At 44.2% G+C, this 17,607-nt stretch overlaps 1 protein-coding gene across 8 annotated transcripts in view; it reads left to right on the top strand.

The window, feature by feature from the left end:
- Nucleotides 1-17,607, top strand: part of raraa (retinoic acid receptor, alpha a) — a 136,772-nt gene that overhangs the window by 32,702 nt on the left and 86,463 nt on the right. For 3 of the 8 annotated variants that reach the window (XM_018664891.2, XM_018664866.2, XM_051066582.1), the window contains one exon: nt 5,444-5,565. The exons of 2 other annotated variants lie outside the window; for them this stretch is intronic. The gene's annotated coding sequence lies outside the window, so the exon portion shown is untranslated. Of the gene's footprint in view, nt 1-1,453; nt 1,474-5,443; nt 5,566-17,607 lie in introns of those variants that run through there. 3 more of the 8 variants (XM_018664905.2, XM_018664881.2, XM_018664874.2) reach the window with 2 other exon arrangements.

Here is a 17,607-nt window from a genome sequence, read left to right as displayed (position 1 = left end):
CATCACTGGGGAGTCACTCCAAGGCCTCCTCTCTGCTCCTTATTACCACAGATGAGATGCTCAGTTTGATTAACACTTCTCTTTCATCCTCTTCATTAGCAGAGGAAAGCCACTGCTGAAGTCCTGGCCCATGAAAAGGGGGCATGAATTAGAATCCACTTATTCCATAGACTGCCACTAATTCCACACAATGGTGGTTAATGGTGGGGAGTAATAGGAAAAGAGTGTCTCTAATTGTTTCTTTGGATGGTGCAGCGCTCGCTGCAGCAGCTGTTTCCGTACAGCGAACCCAGGCCACTCACAGAGCCTGAACAAAGGCCAGCGCCGGTGTTGGAGGGCCGGTGTGGCTCCGTTCGATAGAGCTCACGAGCAATAAATGCGTGTAGACGAGCCAATTTCCTCTGGCGAAGCGTCCTGCTGAGCGGAGGAGCTGGGCCCCAGTCAATGAGAACCACCTGGTGCTGAGGGAAGTGATTAGGGTTGGCACCACAGCGAGCGAAGAGCTGTTTTGTTAAGGAGGATTGAGATGCGGAGAGGGGCCGCTCACCCGAGTTTGGTTTGTTGGAGAAATATTGACGTTAGGTTTTTGTTAGGGCAAGATCTGAGGCGCTGTGTTGTTTTGTTGGTGCTCAATTAGAGGGAATTATTTTGGTTACAGCATGTGTTTTGTGTTCTGACGCTTGTGCTGATTGCCGAGTTGGTTGGAGCGTGGGGCATGCCACAACAGTAGGATTGTGGGTTCAGCTCCCACACAGACTACACACATACCAACTTAGAAGTCAAAATAGTTCACAGAGTGGCTAACCCTGGAGAAGATGAACACTTTGTCTACAGGGATGGGAATTTCATTGCAACCACAAAAATTTGTCTGTAAAAGCAGAGAGAATGGTGATAATATCTGCATGACAAGAGGTTCAATTGCAGCAAGGCCCACCCAAACTACAAACACACTCTTTACTAAATACCATCAAATGGCATTCGAAGTGCTTTATTACAGTTTCTCTCTGTGACATTAAATAAAAACACCCATTAAAATAGTCATCTATCATTACTGTAGAAAAGCTTTGATCAAAGAAATGTCATTCCTAATGGGATAATTTACATTACAGGTAAGTTAAAGGATTATTTATTATAAGTAGGGTCTTATTGTTATGGTTTGGGTTATTTTTTCTCTAAGTTACAGTAACAGTGTACTCAGTGTACTGTTATGTAAGAATAGAAGAACAGCTACAACAAAGTCAGCAAGAAACAGTCAGATTACCGTTGTACAGAAGCCAAAATGGTGGTGGGTATTTGTAAAGGACAGTTTGGTTTTAATTTGACTATTTGCCTTGGTTTTATCATCCGAATAAGTTTGGCTAACCTAGAGGTTTGTTTTAAAGCCATGTAGTCATCTGGCTGCGTGTGTTTCTTACCCTGTCTGATTTCTCTTTAGTGATGTGGCCGCGTTCCCAGTTCTCAACAATCAACTTGGTGAGTATAGTGTTATTATTACCCATATAAATGGCAGCTGAAACTATAAAAATAAGACTCAAGTTATAATAAACTGTAATTATCCTTTAAATTGAATAATACATTATTCTGGGGCTCCTCATTTTCCTAGAGACAACCCCCCAGAGCTCAGCCTCTGAGCCGCTGCACTGTTCATCTGAGGGCTCATTCACTTTGATGTTTATTTAATTTATTTGACCTTTTAATTTAACCAGGCATGTTATATCCCTCTCTGCTGCCTAGGTTAGTCACACAGGGCTCACCATCACTGTGTGTGTGTGTATTGTGGTCAAAAGGTTCAGTATTCAGTTGAAGAGAAGTGTCGCACAGTGTGTGTGTGTGGGTGTGTGTAACCCACAGGGGTTATCACAGTTGAGTGAATGTTGGCTCGTGGATAGCAGCACTGATCACGTTTGATGATGGAAACACATACCACAGGGGATTGTGTGTGTGTGTGTGTGTGTGTGTGTGTGTGTGTGTGTATGTGTGTATACAAAGCCAGAGCAATGGCGGGCAGGTCAAGGAGGTCATGATAGCCCTGGTTGTGTCACTGGCTTAAGTCTCTCTGTCTTTCCCATTTTTGCAACTCATTGCCCATTTCCTATATTCACCTGGTCTTGTCATTTCCTTTAGGATCTACATATATAGTTTATATTCCCCATTTCTTCATTATGGCTACTTGACTTGTCTCCTCCTTCCAGCCTCTGCTGAGTGCCCTCATTGTCCCTTTCGCTGTCTGTTTCTCTTTTAAACTCTGTTCATCTTTCCCCAGTCTGGATCTTGGCATTTAGGCCTCTAATTGAGCTGGCGTCACTTGAATACTTCATAAAGCAGGAACAGCAGAGAATCCCGTCATTGTTTTCTGTGTCCTGCGTTCAGAGAGTGGGCAGGGCTGCTCTTCCATGTTTGTGTGTGTGTATGTGAGGGAGAGAGAGGGAAATAGAAAATATTTTTAAGATTAATTTGATTTAAAAGATTTTGCAATTTTATAGAAGTGGATTGCGTGTGGAGTTCTGTTTTGCCTGTGTGTTTCACAATGGCAGTTTTGTGCCTTTGACTTTCTTTACTGTAGGTCTGTGTGCTAAATGTATTTTTGCAGTAGACAAGATGCCCACAATAACCATTACAAACAGATAATGGCCTTAATAAATTTTAAAGCAATGTTTGGAACATTTTCAAATACATGTTTGTTGAGCTGAAACAATCAATAGAGTTATTGATTCTTGAGTCTTTGGTTTCAGGCCCTATAAAGTGAGGATTTGCTGCTTTTCTCTCTTATATCTGCATGAACTAGTGTCTTTAGGTTACTACACACACACACACACACACACACACACACACACATATATGTGTGTGTATATATATATATATATATATATATATATATACACACATATATATATATATATATATATACACACATATATATGTGTGTGTGTGTGTGTGTGTGTGTGTGTGTGTGTGTGTGTCTAAAATATCTTTCCTCTGAACAATTCAAGTGATGAGTTTCACATTTTCTTTTTTTTCGTTAGTTTTATTTTCTTGAAAAACAGAAGAGGAACTGTCTGCTAGGGTGAAGAGTGGTAGTCATGAACATACACAGGGAATAGCTGTAGTGAAGAAAAAAAAACATACAGAAAATCAGTACCGTAAGTCCTTTAAAAACAATCAAAATCATTTGTTACAACTCACACTGGAACCTATTTTACTGCTTTGTTTATGCCATGTGTAGTAATACCATTCCTTAGCCGTAGTCTTTTTTGTGAGAAAGTTACTCCTCCCAAACAACCATCTGTGTACCAGCCTTGACTATGAAATCATTGGTTGTTATAAAAGTGAATCTGGCACCCACAGCTCCTACCTACCCTGAACTGTCCTGACCGCTCTACTCCTCCTCTCAGCTGACACACCATCCCCACCCCCCACCCCCCCCAAAAGAAAAGCAAAATGAAGCAATAGCCTGCTCCTTTTCCAAAATATGTTTGACAGCTACTTCAGCTCTCCACTAACAAATCCCAGCACACACTTGCACAAAAACTGTCGAACAAAACCCTGGCTAGCTCCAGTGTGCTGCAGAGTTACTGATCAATCAGGGTGAGGTTGTGTGGTCTCCTTTTTTTGATGCAGCACATAGTTGTAATCTTCACCTTTTGCTTTCTGCCTGCGAGGCCCTGGGGCAGTGTGGTGTGTGTGTGTGTGTGTGTGTGTGTGTTCAAGAGAGAGAGAAAGAGGGAGAGAAAGGGGTAGAGACTGAGTGAGGTTGCTGTACTTCGGGCTCTCAATCTTTCAATGAGTTTGCTTTTTCAGGAGAGAGGCAGAGGAGGAAAGAAGGGGTGTGAGCGAGAGGGAATGATGGAGGGAGAGAAATGGTCTGAGTTCTCAAGTTGCAAACAGAAAGAGGAGCCACTACAGGATGCCCTACAGGCAACTAACGTAGCTCACACACACACACATACACACACATACACTGAAAAAAAAACTGATGGAAAAAAACAGAAATATGAAACAGTGGCAGCACACATCAGCACATACAGTAAGAGATAGAGAGCCCACGCGCGCACACACACACACACCACACACACACACACACACTCACATTTATACTTGGTGTGTGTATATGTGTGTGTACATGTCTTTGTTCTGTCTGGCTGTCCTCTTGGCACGTAAATCATAATGGATCTCATTATCCAGCTGGGTCGGCTTGGTGGGGCCTGTCTGGCGGGAGATGATAGCTGGATGGCTGAGGGGCTGCCACAACACACACACACACACACACGCACAAACACACACACACACACACACACACACACACACACACACACACACACACACACACAAACACACACATACACACAAGCATTCAGCATGCATGTCATTTAGCCTGCATATCTGCTGTAGGTGCATATACATCCCATTCTCACTCATATAACATCAGCAGAACTACACACACATGCATGCACATGTGCACACACGCGTGCATTTGCAGCCCATCCAGACACAATGGACATTAGTGGCTCAGCTTGCCGTCAGACAGAAGGCGAAGTGATGCAGAGCAGAGGGAGGGATGGATGAAAAATGGAACTTATCCTCTTACTCCCTCTCTCTTGTCACCCCCTCCACCCCCCATCCTCCCCCACCCACACTTTCTTCCATTCTTTTGTATTTTCTTTCTTTCTTTCCTCCTTCCTCGCCATCTCCTCTCTCTCTCACGTGTTTGGAGGACACCGGCAGATGTCGGTTTGTCCCTCGAGGTGAGCAGAGCTTGTGCTGCCATCTTTTCCCTCCTTATCACAGCGCGGTCTCCCACACAGGACACAAGCAAGTCATGAATCATGTGTACAGGCCATGCAGAACGCATCAGTTGTGAGTTGTGGGGTGGGGGGTGGGGTGGGGGGAGGAATGTTTCCCAGTAAATCACATGTTTTGTAAGTCTTGTACACAAACACATACACATGCTGCAGCCGTTTGGTATTCGAGCAGCTCTGGCTCTTATACTGTGAATACAGGCGGAGCAGTTGGTTGCTCGTAACACGGTTAGGGCCTTCACCATTTGTCTGGACATGACCATTACCCAAGCCAATTACTGGTGTACAGGCGACTCGCCAACAACCTAATGTTTTCCCGTCATGCCTGCCGCCCCCACCAAACCCCTCCCCTTACACACACACACACACACATAAGTAGAAGGAGGGGGTGAAGGGGGGAAATAGATAGAGAGGAAGAATGGAGGGCCTGGGGCAAAACCCCCACCGCACCCGACTGACTGATACAGCTAATAAACTTTCATTTAAGCTAATGTTTTTCTGTTTTCTCTCCCCTCCATTCCTCCCTCTTTCTCTCTCTCTCTCCTTCCTCATCTTCCTTTCTTTGCTTGCTCTCTATTTTTACACCGTTCATTTCCACTCTCCTTCTCTCTCAATCTCTCTCTCTATTTTTTCTGTCCATGCGCCAGAAGAAGGGCTCGTCCGAGCGATCGATGCGGGCAGTCCACCAGCCGGAAGCCCAGTTGGCCGAACAGCGCACCACTCGATCAGTCTGAACAGCAACACACAGGGCTGCTGGTGACCAACAGAGGTAGACACACTCTCTATACGCAGCAGTAGAATCTGAACTGAACTCACTTTATAAATAATATGCACACCCTGCAACAGCAGAAAATGTAATGCACTGAGTTTTGTATATCAGAACAAAGCCGACCAAGTCAGGAACAGCACATCAAAGATTCAAACATCTTTAAAAACAGCATGGACGGGCCGGAGCATTTTGGCTCACGTCTCTTCACCACTGCCAACGCTTCTATCTTTGAATACTCTAGGTGCTGTGCTAATTAAACTTCAAGACAAAGCTACTGCTATGTTTCTCCTTTATTTATAGCAGCTGAATGGGCTTTGTCTGAGACCACAGTGTGTACATGTGTGGTTTTTCTTGTGCTGGTTACCATGTCAGCATGTGTTGACAGTGGGCACGCTCCTTACAACTACACTGCTTGCAGTTGCTGTGCTTTCACTGCTTTGGTTGAAAGGTGTGTGCTGCACATATAAAATATGTGTTTATGTGTCTGCAGTGACTGAATTCTAGGAATTTTGTGGGTTTTCACTGCTTCATGTGTCTTTACTTGTCATAATATATGTGACAACTTTGTGCATGCTTACATGTGCTGTTTATATTCTCTGTTAATCTGTTTTTAAATGTGTGGTGGAAAGTGGTTTTCATGCTCTTTTTGTTTCACTATCAGATTAGCAGAGAAAGGCTGCCATTGCTGCAATACAAGTTAGTTAGATCAGTATTTTAACATCATATTATTTCTCTCAAAAGTGGCTACTGCTGCAACTCCCTAACACAAAATATAAAAGAAGAAAACACCAGCTGCCAAGCACTCTGGCTACACAGTATGCCAGGTTACACTAATCTTCCCTTAAAGATGCTACAGACGCTAATTATAACCATCAAACTTCCTACCTTTAGTCACCAAGAGCTGTCTCCAGTGGCGGAAAGCAACGGCAGTGTTTTGCTTCTACTTCTACCACTTCTTTTCTCCTACTACAGTTAGCATGCTAACCAGCTAGCCCTGGCTTGTCACTCTGATAGCAACTCACTGTAACGTCCAGACTACCGTGAAGAAGTAGCTGGTCTAGCTGCTCAAAGGGTGTATTCTAACCTCTTTTATTCTGCTTGCAATGATGGCTAAGGCTCTTGGCAAGTGACCATCACCACCACCCACTCCTGGCAAGAAACCACGCGCAGCAGCAGGGAAAACTTACGAATAGCTTCTTTAAAATTGTACTTTAGTGATTATAGATGCTGTACACTGCTTAGTTTTATCTGGTGCAGCATCTTACACACTAATCTTGGCCACTGTAAAGTTCAACATTTATGTCAGAGGGGGAGCTTAAACAAAATTACCATTGATTTTCACCCTCAATCTGATAATAATTGGTTCCACAAGACCTGGATGTTTTAGAATGTGCCATAGTATCTATTAAGAAAAAACAACAGCAACATCCTGATTCTCGCTAATTGAAATCATCTCCTCATGTGCCACAAGTCAAGATCCATTAAGACAGATTAAGCCCAGGCGAACAGTAAACCGCGGCAAATTGGGGTCATCAGATGGTGTGGACAGTCAGAGGAGAAATCCCTCTGCACATGCTCTCTCAGCAGAAGGACAGCTGAGGTGTGTTGTCAGGGAGCGAGAAGCATCTGCACGGCTGTTAAGTACACTGTCTAGCTCTCTCCTGTCAAGGACCTCTGCTGGCTCTTGATATGTGAAAGGAGAGTGTTTGATCTGTTGAGTGCACAGCAGCCTGAAGTAGAATTGCCTCTTTTCCCTCCTTTACCCACTGACCTACAGGCGAACACTCACCCCCGTCACTCCATATACTCTGTTTCTCTCTCCATCTCTGAATTCCTTTTGATGCTTGACGTGAGCAAAGAGAAGTGCCACCCCTCCTTTCAGAGAGCAGGGGAACCGGGAGGTGGGGGCTCCTGGGTGTGAATTGATGTTGTTGTTTTTTCTTCATGGATATGTATAGTGTTGTAATTCTGCATCCAGATTTTCTCCCTGCAACCTACATGTTTAGCTGAGCTGGATTTCTGTGATATGAACAGAACATCCAAATCCATATAGGTGCTGTTGTGTACTCATCCATCCAGAAGTGTAGGGCCCTATATGTTCTGTCGCTGGAGGTGAGCTACAGTAGGCGAGGCAGACAGTCTTAGTATTTTTTAATAAGACAGGCAATAACAATAAATCCTACAGGCTAATCACCCACTCGCCACTCTTCTTCTCTTTCTCCCCCCAAACCCAGAGCGATGCAGCATTACCCTGCCGCCGCCTTCAATTACACCATTCATCATGCGTCTTATCTGGCCACCGGTTTGATTGAGTGTGCAGTGGGAGGTGTCGCAAACCCCACATTCTCTACACAAGTGTGTGTGTGTGTTTGTGAGTGTGGTGGTGCTGACAGGAATGGAAAACTGCATTTTTTTGGGGGGGGGGTGTCATGCAGCGATGAGTGTGTATGGTATGTATTGGGATGTATGGGTGTGTGAAGAGATGCTGAAATACAGAGAGGGTGAGGGAGTGTGTGTGCATGAGTGTGTGTGTGCAGGCTAGATCTACAGGAGTGTATAAATCAAACCAGATGATCGTTCCCCCACTCTGATCCTCTCTGTCTCAGCAAGCACATTTCTCTTTTTTCCCCCTCCTACTGTCCCTGTACTTCCTCCCCACTCCCCACCTCTCCCCTTCCTCCTCCTCCTCCTCCTCCTCCTCCTCCTCTTCTTCTTCTACTCTGGAACAGATTTGTCTGGGGGCCCCTGTCTAATCTCCAGCAGTGTTGGGTGTTGGGAGACGGGCGACAAATTTTAATAAGCAACTGGGCGCTGTAATTTAGCGGCCTGGGAGGGAGATTAGGCTGATTGATGCTGGGCTCGCCTAATGGTCCAGCCTACGGCTCCCGGCCCAAATTGGTGGTAATGAAAGTTTTGTGCAAATTGAGATAGAGGAAACTAAGGCATCCTCTCGTCTTCCCCTCACACTCTCTATCTTCATTCATTCTCTGTATTCCTCTCCTGTTTCTGTCTTCCTGTTCATTTTCTCCTCTGCTCTCTCGATCTTTTTTGACAAGGTGTGACTTTCTCTCTGTCTTCCTCCATCATGTCTTCTCTCTTTCCTCCTCCTCTTTCTTTTCTTTATCTATTTCATTTTCTCTCTTTCAAGTTCTTCCTCATTTTCTCCATCATCTTTATCTTTTCTCTCCTCTAGTGTTCTACAGTCACTCCTGAGTCAGTTTCTGTCCCTATTTAACTCCACTGAGTAGGGTATTTACCTTTACTCACGCCCTCATCTACTCCCTCCCTCCTCTCTCTTGTGTGTGTGTGTTTGTGTGTTTTTGTGCAGATGGTTCAGGAGGTGTTGTCTGAGTTACTCCTGTGTTGTCAGGACAAATTCATCTCGATCTACAGAGAGATGGGACGACAGGGCTGATTACTGTCTCCCCCTTACCTCCACCTCTCTTCCCTTGCGTTCCTCTTTTCCTCTCTCACTTCCTCCCTCTCTTTCTGTCTCCCCTACTTTTTTTCTTCATCCCACCAAATCACTTTCAGCTGGGCCGCCACTCTGACAGGCTCCGTCTGCCATGCATTATTAGGCCGTGGACGTTTCCAGGACACTTTTCAGGATATGGGGAGTGCGTGTTGCCGTTCAGTACCTTGTCCCACTGGCAAACTTTGTATTATTCCATGTATTTGTCAAATTGCTTTATAATATTAGAAATTCCAGTCAGTTATACCAAGCAAATCCCAGTTTAGTTATTTTATTTTTCAGTTGGCTGTCTGAGGTTTGAATGTGAGTTTGTTGCTGCTCTCTGTTTCTGTAACAGCAGCTTTCTTTGACTAAATAAAAGAAGAACAGTGATAGCTTCCACGGCATCAGAGAAAAGCGTACCACCTACAGAAACACAAACATAAAATTATAAGGCAAGATTTTGTATCACAACTTACTGATCTTTATGCTGTGCAGCAAAGAAGCGCCACAGCAACGAGTGCTCTGCAGCAACGATGTCAAAATAAAATCAGCAGAGATTTTTGCCTGCGTGGGTGTGTATGTGATTTTGTTTGAAGCACAGGAAACTGAGATTTCATAAGTCTTGCGTGAGCAAATGAGTGTCCTTACTGAATCTCCAACTTCCTCTGACCACTGCTCCCTTAAGAGAGACAAAAACAGACAGAAAAAAAACAGCTCAAGTGCTGAATGCAGGGAAGTGGAGAGCGGCTCTGGGGGAAAACAAGAGGTAGTTCGTGGAGTAAAGTGGTGGGGGGGTGGGCAGTACTAATCCAGTGTAATACTACAGACTGCAGTACTGTATGTAGCATTTCATCTTCCGACTGTTATGAAAACCCCTGAGAATGGATTTGATGGTGTAAACTCACGTGTGATTTCTGGCCCTCTAGGAGTTCAGCTTATCACATGTGTATGCATGTATTGTATAAGTTTGTGTGTGTGGATGTGCGTGCACGAATGCATGCGTTTGTGTGTGTGTTAGCCAGCTATCCAGCACCCGTTCCCCGACAACAGAGACTGTCTTCCGGCACTTTTCAGTCCCCCTTTCTCTAAACTCCCACACAGCTCTCTAGTCGTGGTGTGTGTGTTTTTTTTTAAGACGATGCTGCCTACTTGTCCTCCTCCTCTCTCTCTGCCACCTTGAGTTATGCACTGATCTATCATTAATAGCTTCATTAGCATTTTTCTCCCTCTGAGGTACTGGCGTATATAGTTCAATACAGCCGATGCTCACATCATTAAACAAGCGAACATCCTGAATTCTTTCTATAACAAAAGCGGTGGTGGGTAGGACGAGGTAATAACACCAATAAAAATCTGGAGAGCTCCTAGCATTAAGCTTGCACATGGTCCCCAAATAAGCATTCCCTCTTCTGTTCCCCTTCAAGGCCTCCTGTAAAGTCTGTTTCCCAATTCATATTGCACAACCTGTGTCCTTTTGCAATATCCTGGACAAATGTGAACAAGTGGAGCATTTATTTCAAACACAATCTGCACTCCAACCGTGGCTAAGGAGAAAACCGAGTGAGGCGACTGGTTTGATGCTCGGCAGCAACAATGCAGCCGAGTTGAGCAGCCGAGCCTGCAAATGAGCGGCAACCGCCTGTGAAGTTTATCTTGGCGAGAGGAGGCCCTTGTTGATTGCTCACCAGAGTCTGTGGTTGAAATCCCAGACAACACAATATAATCTTGCCTCCGGAGTCCCAACAACTGCCTAAACGCAGTGTGGTTGGAGAGCTGGTGTGGGTAATTTCAGATTGGACGTGGCCTCTTTCCACAGGAGCTGTTAAGGCTTTGTAAGGTTCACACTCGGCTGGCCAAAGTGGTTTGTTAGAGTTGATTGTTTATTTTTCTTGGGGAGAGAGAGAGAGGGAGGCCTGTATGTATGAGATGGATGACGGAAACATGGAATGTGGCTTGGACTGTAAACCCATGGGAATTCGTAGTTCCTGGTTTCCTTTTTACAGTTGTAGCTTGTTTAAAATGTCCGGTGGTCAGGCGTGCAGTAATTTGGCTCCGTTCAGCATGTTGCACAAGTTTTCATGCAGGCCAGTGCGCCTAGCTGTTTCTTGGAGAGGCAGTAAGACGGGGCCATTTTAATAAATAAACCCTTGGGGAAGCAGGAACAATGGATAATGCTTGGCTGCTCCCTCTACTATTTTCTCTCCTGCCTTTGCCTCACTGGATTTTGATTTCAGCACGGTTTGTTTGAAGGTTTTTTAAAGATATGGAGTGATCATAGATTATCTACCTCCCATGATACAGGCTAGTGGAGGGGCAATAATACAAGAGAGCAAGAGCATATGAATAGCCTCTGTTTGCTGAATGCTCTCCTCCCACCTCATAGTTTTATGGTGGATGATGCCGTGAGATATTAAATGATGGAGGGCTTTGATGTTCAAGTTCCCCTTCATATGATAGTGGGATATGCCTGATGGTATGGGCTGCAGGGGAGGGGGGTTATCTGTTCCCCTCACTGGTTGCAGAGATGTGAAGCAGGGTAGGGGGAAAATGAAGGGTGTACGGTGGAGGAGGGAAGGAGCCAGGGCGAGGTGCTGATGGGAAAGAGACGAATGGCGTGCCAGTGTCAGAAGTGGTCATGTGCCGGGGAAAGAGTAAGGGAGAATGAGAGGGAGGATGGAAAGAGGGCTTGACTGATTAACCTGTTTACCTCCCTGAAAATGCTCCAGGCGCCATTCTGATTAAAGTTCAGTCTTTCATCTATCATCTCCGTGGCCGGCTGGAACCTTCAGAGCTGCCGATACCAAAAACCATCGTGCCTACAACCTGAGCCACCTCGGCCACCGCACCCTTCAACAGCAAAAACCTCATTCTCTCAACCAACACCTTCATTTGCATCTCATCCTTCCTTGTCATCTCTTCACTTGGCAGGAGCCCACCTCCTTGTGATTCTCTCTGCTGTCTCTCATTCTTTCTCCCTCACATGCTGAGTTTGTATATATGTCTCTCTCTTTATCCACTCCTCCCACTCTGCTCCTAAGCTTCCTGCTCTCAAGACTCACTGAGAACACTGCTCATGCATCTCAGTCTGTTTCCTCCAGTGACGTGCTTTCCCAACTCTAGGCTTTTAGCACCTCCGGCATAATACGATTACACCCGTTTGGGGATGTGATATTGTCAACGGTTTTCTATAAATATCCCTTCAGTCCAGTCGCGGTAGCACAGCAGCACTACAAGTGGACTGGAGAACAGCAACGGGCAGAGATAGTGCTGCACACAATGTTCTGGCCACTCAAGCACAAATGTTAGCCCTTTAAAAGCTTTTTGCGCCGTCAGAAGTCCAATGTGTGTGAGGACAACCAGATGGGAAAGTAGTAGACAGGGGTTGGCAATTAGATCTGGCCATGAACCAAAAGGGGTTTGTGAAGACGTACAGGTGTGGTGGAGAAGCAGGTCTGACTGACCCTCTAAGAAAAACCACATCAGTCATTCTAGCAAATACCCAAAAATGACACGTTTATCCTCAGGTGACAAAGCCCTCTGTGGTCTGTGGTAATTATTAGGAGGAAGTCAGGCAACATTAATATAAAGCTATAAAGTCAGTCTGCAAGGAGGTTAGGGTGGATGGACAACAAACCATAAGACTTTAACATGGGACATCGCTCTTCATTTCCTATCATATGTCATATGTCAACATTGTCTTCTAACCATGACCACAATTGCTCCCTAACCTAACCAAGCGGATATAATTATAACCATGATGAGAGGTCCCCTAACCTTTATGAGGTAGTAATTTTAACCTGCATGTAATCTTTCACCAGCCCTAACCAAGTTGTGTTTGAGCCTAAACCTAACCAAACCATAACCATAACCATAGCACTGTCACATCTTCAAACTGATTTATTTTTCCAACAGGCACAGAGGGGGAATCAGATCAGAAAATGCGTCAATCAGCAACATACCTGTCTAGAAACTGTGCAAAAATGTAAAAAATGAAAAAAAGACATTATAACAACAAATGATTCAAAAATGTGTCAATCATACCATTTCTTTTGCCTTTTGACTGCTTCTCGTCTTTTTTGTATCAAAAGAGTTGCTGCTAAAAAATCTCATTATTATTTTTGTCTTTTTGTTCACATCTGCTATGTTTAGTAGACTTCATTTCAGAATCTGGAGCCATCCATACTATGACTGGTTAAACTGCCTGTCACATGGCGCAGGAAGAGTTACAGTCTTAGTCTTCGTAAGGAGCTGTTGATTATTAGATGGTAATTTCATGTCATTTTCATTGGGTTTTAAATGGCCTTTATATTTATATTGTAAATGTATTGCAGATGTTAGAAATATTCCTTAAAGTTTTGTTATAGACCAGTAAGGGAAAATTATGATTTTGTCTGGTGTGAAAGGGTGTTGGCTGGACACATCTGCAGTTGTCCAGCCTCCTTCGTGGAAACGTAAAAAGCACTTTCTCTGTCATTGTTGATCTTCTTGGATCTCTCTCCTCCCTGTTTCTCAGCAATGGGTGGCAGAAAATTAGGTCAGTGCTGTGTTTGATCATGCTTTCACTCATTCCCAGGGAGCCATCCCAACAATTTTATTTAAAAAAAATACACTTCTTTGTTTTCCCTGCTCATTCTGTCTCTTTCTCACGTTATCTTCCATTTTCTTTTCCTCCTCCTGCCAGTGGAAGTTGACTGAAAACACATGGGCATCGGCCTGCCCGGCCATGCCTCAACACACGATCCTTGTTGTCAGTCAGGCCAAACAGCAAAACACAACCAGCTTTCACTAAAGTTCTTGCACTGTGTTTTCCAAAATGTCAAGGTTGCTATCGATTCCATTTGTTTGACATTTTAGCAGTTTGTACTACAAGAAATGAATTTGTTGTATGTATTTCCCATTGATATTAGTAGCAGAATGTTGTTGGAGGTTGCTCAATACATAAGTATATTCAGTATTCTGAACTGAGTAGATTAGTAGGTAGTATAGACAGTTTGTTCCATGCAGATTTAGTTAGCTCCTCATGGAAAACCCTGGGATTTTCACTTGTGTTTTTGTAGTTTTGTCTATTTAGCTGTCTATTTTGTCAGATTCACATAAACATACACAAATGTGGCTTGTTAAGTCGCAGTTATTCCATCCTGACCCAAGGAGCACATATGTACACGCGTATGCACATTTGTGTACAGAAAATTAGCTTAGGGAGTGCTATTATTGGTCTACATGGACCCTCACCCTGGGGGCAACTGGAAAGGTTCAGGTGATTTCACTTTAGCCTAGACAGCCTATATGGTGTTACAGCAGCCTGTGATGGACTGATTTAATCCTACTGATGGTGCTCATAAGACACAGGAAGAGGGATGGACCTCTGCACACACACACACACACGCACGGTCACCCTTCAGTCATACATGTGGACATAACAGGGATTGTGTGTGTGTGTGTGTGTGTGTGTGTGTGTGTGTGTGTGAAAAAGAGAGGTCAGCAGGGCTAACACAGTCCCCTGGCTGTTCTCAAGGTTAATGTGAGACTGACAGCGGCTGCTATTAGCGGCCTTCAGATGGTTTCCACCCCCCATATGCGGAGCTGATTCATCCCGGTGGCAGCAGTGCATTAAGATGTAACAGCTTCACTCCCAGGTGTCACTCACCCCTTTAGACAGCACCTACATCATAATTTTACATTTCCTATTAACTCCTATTGTCTACGATGGTCCACTAAAGGGATAGGTGCTGCTGTTACCGCCTCATTCTCACAAAGTGTCACTCAACACTTCCTATATGTCATTATTTCATGTCATCCCATTGTCTGTTAATTGAAATACCTCAGACATTGTCTATATGGTCCATTAAAGGGACAGGAGCCGTGTTCCTAAGTGTCACCACTGCTTTAGGTGCTAGCTCATTTATTTTCATAGTCTGCATTTGACTTATACTTGCACAGAGAGGTTGGGCTGAGGAGAGGGGGAAAAAATACCATCTAGAAGAAACGCACGCTGGCATGTTGAAGTCTCACCCAAACCATCGAAACCTCATTTACATTTTAATTCAAAGACATTAAGCAGATGCTCTCATCAAGTGCAGGTTGATTTTTAGTGTTTTGCTCAAGGACGCTTAGGTGAGGAGGGTTGCACAGTTAAATGAAAATAGTCAGATGAAGCCATTTTCTGTTTTCATTGCTTAATGGTCACATTTTATTTTTAGTTTCTATGAAAGTCCAAGTGCAATGTTTTTGGCTATTACATTTTATCTAATGACCAAAGTGGAAGCTAGCACAAATTGGTAACAGCCTTGGTGGAAAAGACAGGGCTAAATATTATACTGCAATTAGAAAATAGTAGTAGAGAGTGAAGTCGCACCCAGCACTAGAATTAATGTATGAGCATTATTTAAGCTCTTAAAAGTGGATTATTGTTGGTCATTTAGAGAAAGTGAGGAGTTTGCCTTAGAAATGCAGCTGTTTCTTAAATGACCAGTATTAACTGTTTGAATGTTGTTAAGCATCATAAAAAGCAAAACTGGCAGAGAGCGGAGGGGAGGTTGGGCGCCTGGGCCCATATGAAGAGTGATGATGTTGTTGACTCACTGTCGGCCGGATGCCAATCAATCAATTAACCAATCAATAGTCATCTGGTGAGCGCCTTAGGACTCTGGGGAAAATCTCCCAGAAACACTCGAATCAATTACTCTTCGCCTTAGCCGCAGGCTCACACACAGGTGCACAGACCTTGCACATACACACATAGACACATTTATACATTTACACTTATGCAGGCTTACATGTTGAAGTCTGTGGTCCCCCCCCCCCCCCCCCACATCCCCACATGCCCAAACGCCCAGGCATCAGATTGCGGTGCCATGGGAAAAAGAAAAATGAGTAAATTCTGTCGTTTCCCCCTCATCCCTCATCCCCTTTCCTTCTCCTCCTCCTCTTCTCTCTCTCTCTCTCTCTCTCTCCCCTAATGGAAAACAGCATTCCCTGGCTGCCGTCAGCAGCTATACCCAGCTACACTATAACATAGTTAATAGATAGGCCTGGCAGCTTATGGAGCCCATGCATTTTTAAATGTGAGTTTTATGACTCCTGGAGAGCAGGCAAGGGACGAGAGGCAGGAATATGCCTGATATTTGTTCCTTGAGTGTGTGTATGAGAAAATGTGCCTGGAAATAGCGAGAGACTATGGAGAGGCAGAAGCAGTAGGGAAGATGAGTATCACAGTTTTACTCTTGTTTGCTTTCCCGCTTTCTTTCTCTGGGGAGGTTATTTTCTCTTCTTTCCATTTTTTGTTTTCACCACCATGTCTCTCTTTATGTCTTTCACATTCTCTCCTTCTACACTGTACTGACATACTGTATCTATAAGGTCACTCTGGTCATGAACCCTGTTATTAAGCAGGATATAGCTGAATCCAGCTGTTGTTTTCCATTTGTACACTGTGTTGCATGCTTCCAGATGTCATATGGATTTATATGCATATATATCCATATGTATATAGTGTGTGTGTTTGGTTAATGAATGTTCTTAATCTCACAGCTTTAGTATTTGTACAGTGACCTTTGGGCAGCTCAATCTCATGCACGCACAGTGTATATTAGCTTATGCGTGTGTGTCCTACAGAGGTCACTGTGTTTTGCCCACCAGCGTTCATGACATTGTATTCGTCTGCCCTGACCCACAAAGCCCTGGCTCCACTCCGCTGTTTCATATAAGCACAAACACACGTGAATACACACACATATAGCAGCAGGCAGTGCTCTTAGTGATCTCTGTGCCCCACATACTGCTCCTGTTGCCGTGCTCATCTCGCTGATGGCACCAGTGGTGAACCATGGAAATATGCATTTCCCCCCCTGGGGGGAGGAATGATATGTGGGGTGAACTGTAGTTTGCTCAGGGGTGTTACTGGTGGACAGCTGATGATCACACACTGCAGCCCCCAGCTGACATGGAAATTTCATCCCATATTGACATGTGGTTACAAACATTGCAGACTGCTGAATTACTGCACTCTGCTGAGACTGGTCTATTTTATAGCCAACACATTGTCACTCACATTCTCACACATTGCAAATGGTACTAGAGCTCTGACCGTCAAAGTTATCAGCCATGCAGGAATTGCTGCTTATTCTATTGTATCATTCATTGTAAGCTGCTGAGCATGATAGCTAAAGGTTTTAGAAATAAAATGTTGTCTGAAACTTATGAGGCTAATATCCAGAGACAACACCATAGTGCCTGATATATAGAAAATATCATACCTACAATGGAGTAGTTACTACAGTATAAATATTGGTGGATCTGTAGCTATTGTTAGAGAGAGAAATATCAGTGGCATCTCTTATTCTTTTTCTAAGAGCTCTGATGCAACAACAAGGGAAATTAAAGCTATACTATCTCTGCCCATTAGATCTCAATTATACTCTTTTGCAGATGCGCACAAGGACAGCTATGGACACCACAGATGCGTAGTTGTTCTCATTATACTCTTTCTAGTCCATTTGGAGTCTAGTTTGGAGGATGCATGCGCAGTCCACATATACTGATGTCCGCACAGAGACTCGCGTACACCCTCCAATGACGAAAGTTATGTC

The sequence above is a fragment of the Lates calcarifer genome, linkage group LG23, assembly GCF_001640805.2.
Source record: "Lates calcarifer isolate ASB-BC8 linkage group LG23, TLL_Latcal_v3, whole genome shotgun sequence".
Lineage (NCBI taxonomy): Eukaryota > Metazoa > Chordata > Actinopteri > Centropomidae > Lates > Lates calcarifer.
This window is presented reverse-complemented; position numbering and strand designations above follow the sequence as displayed.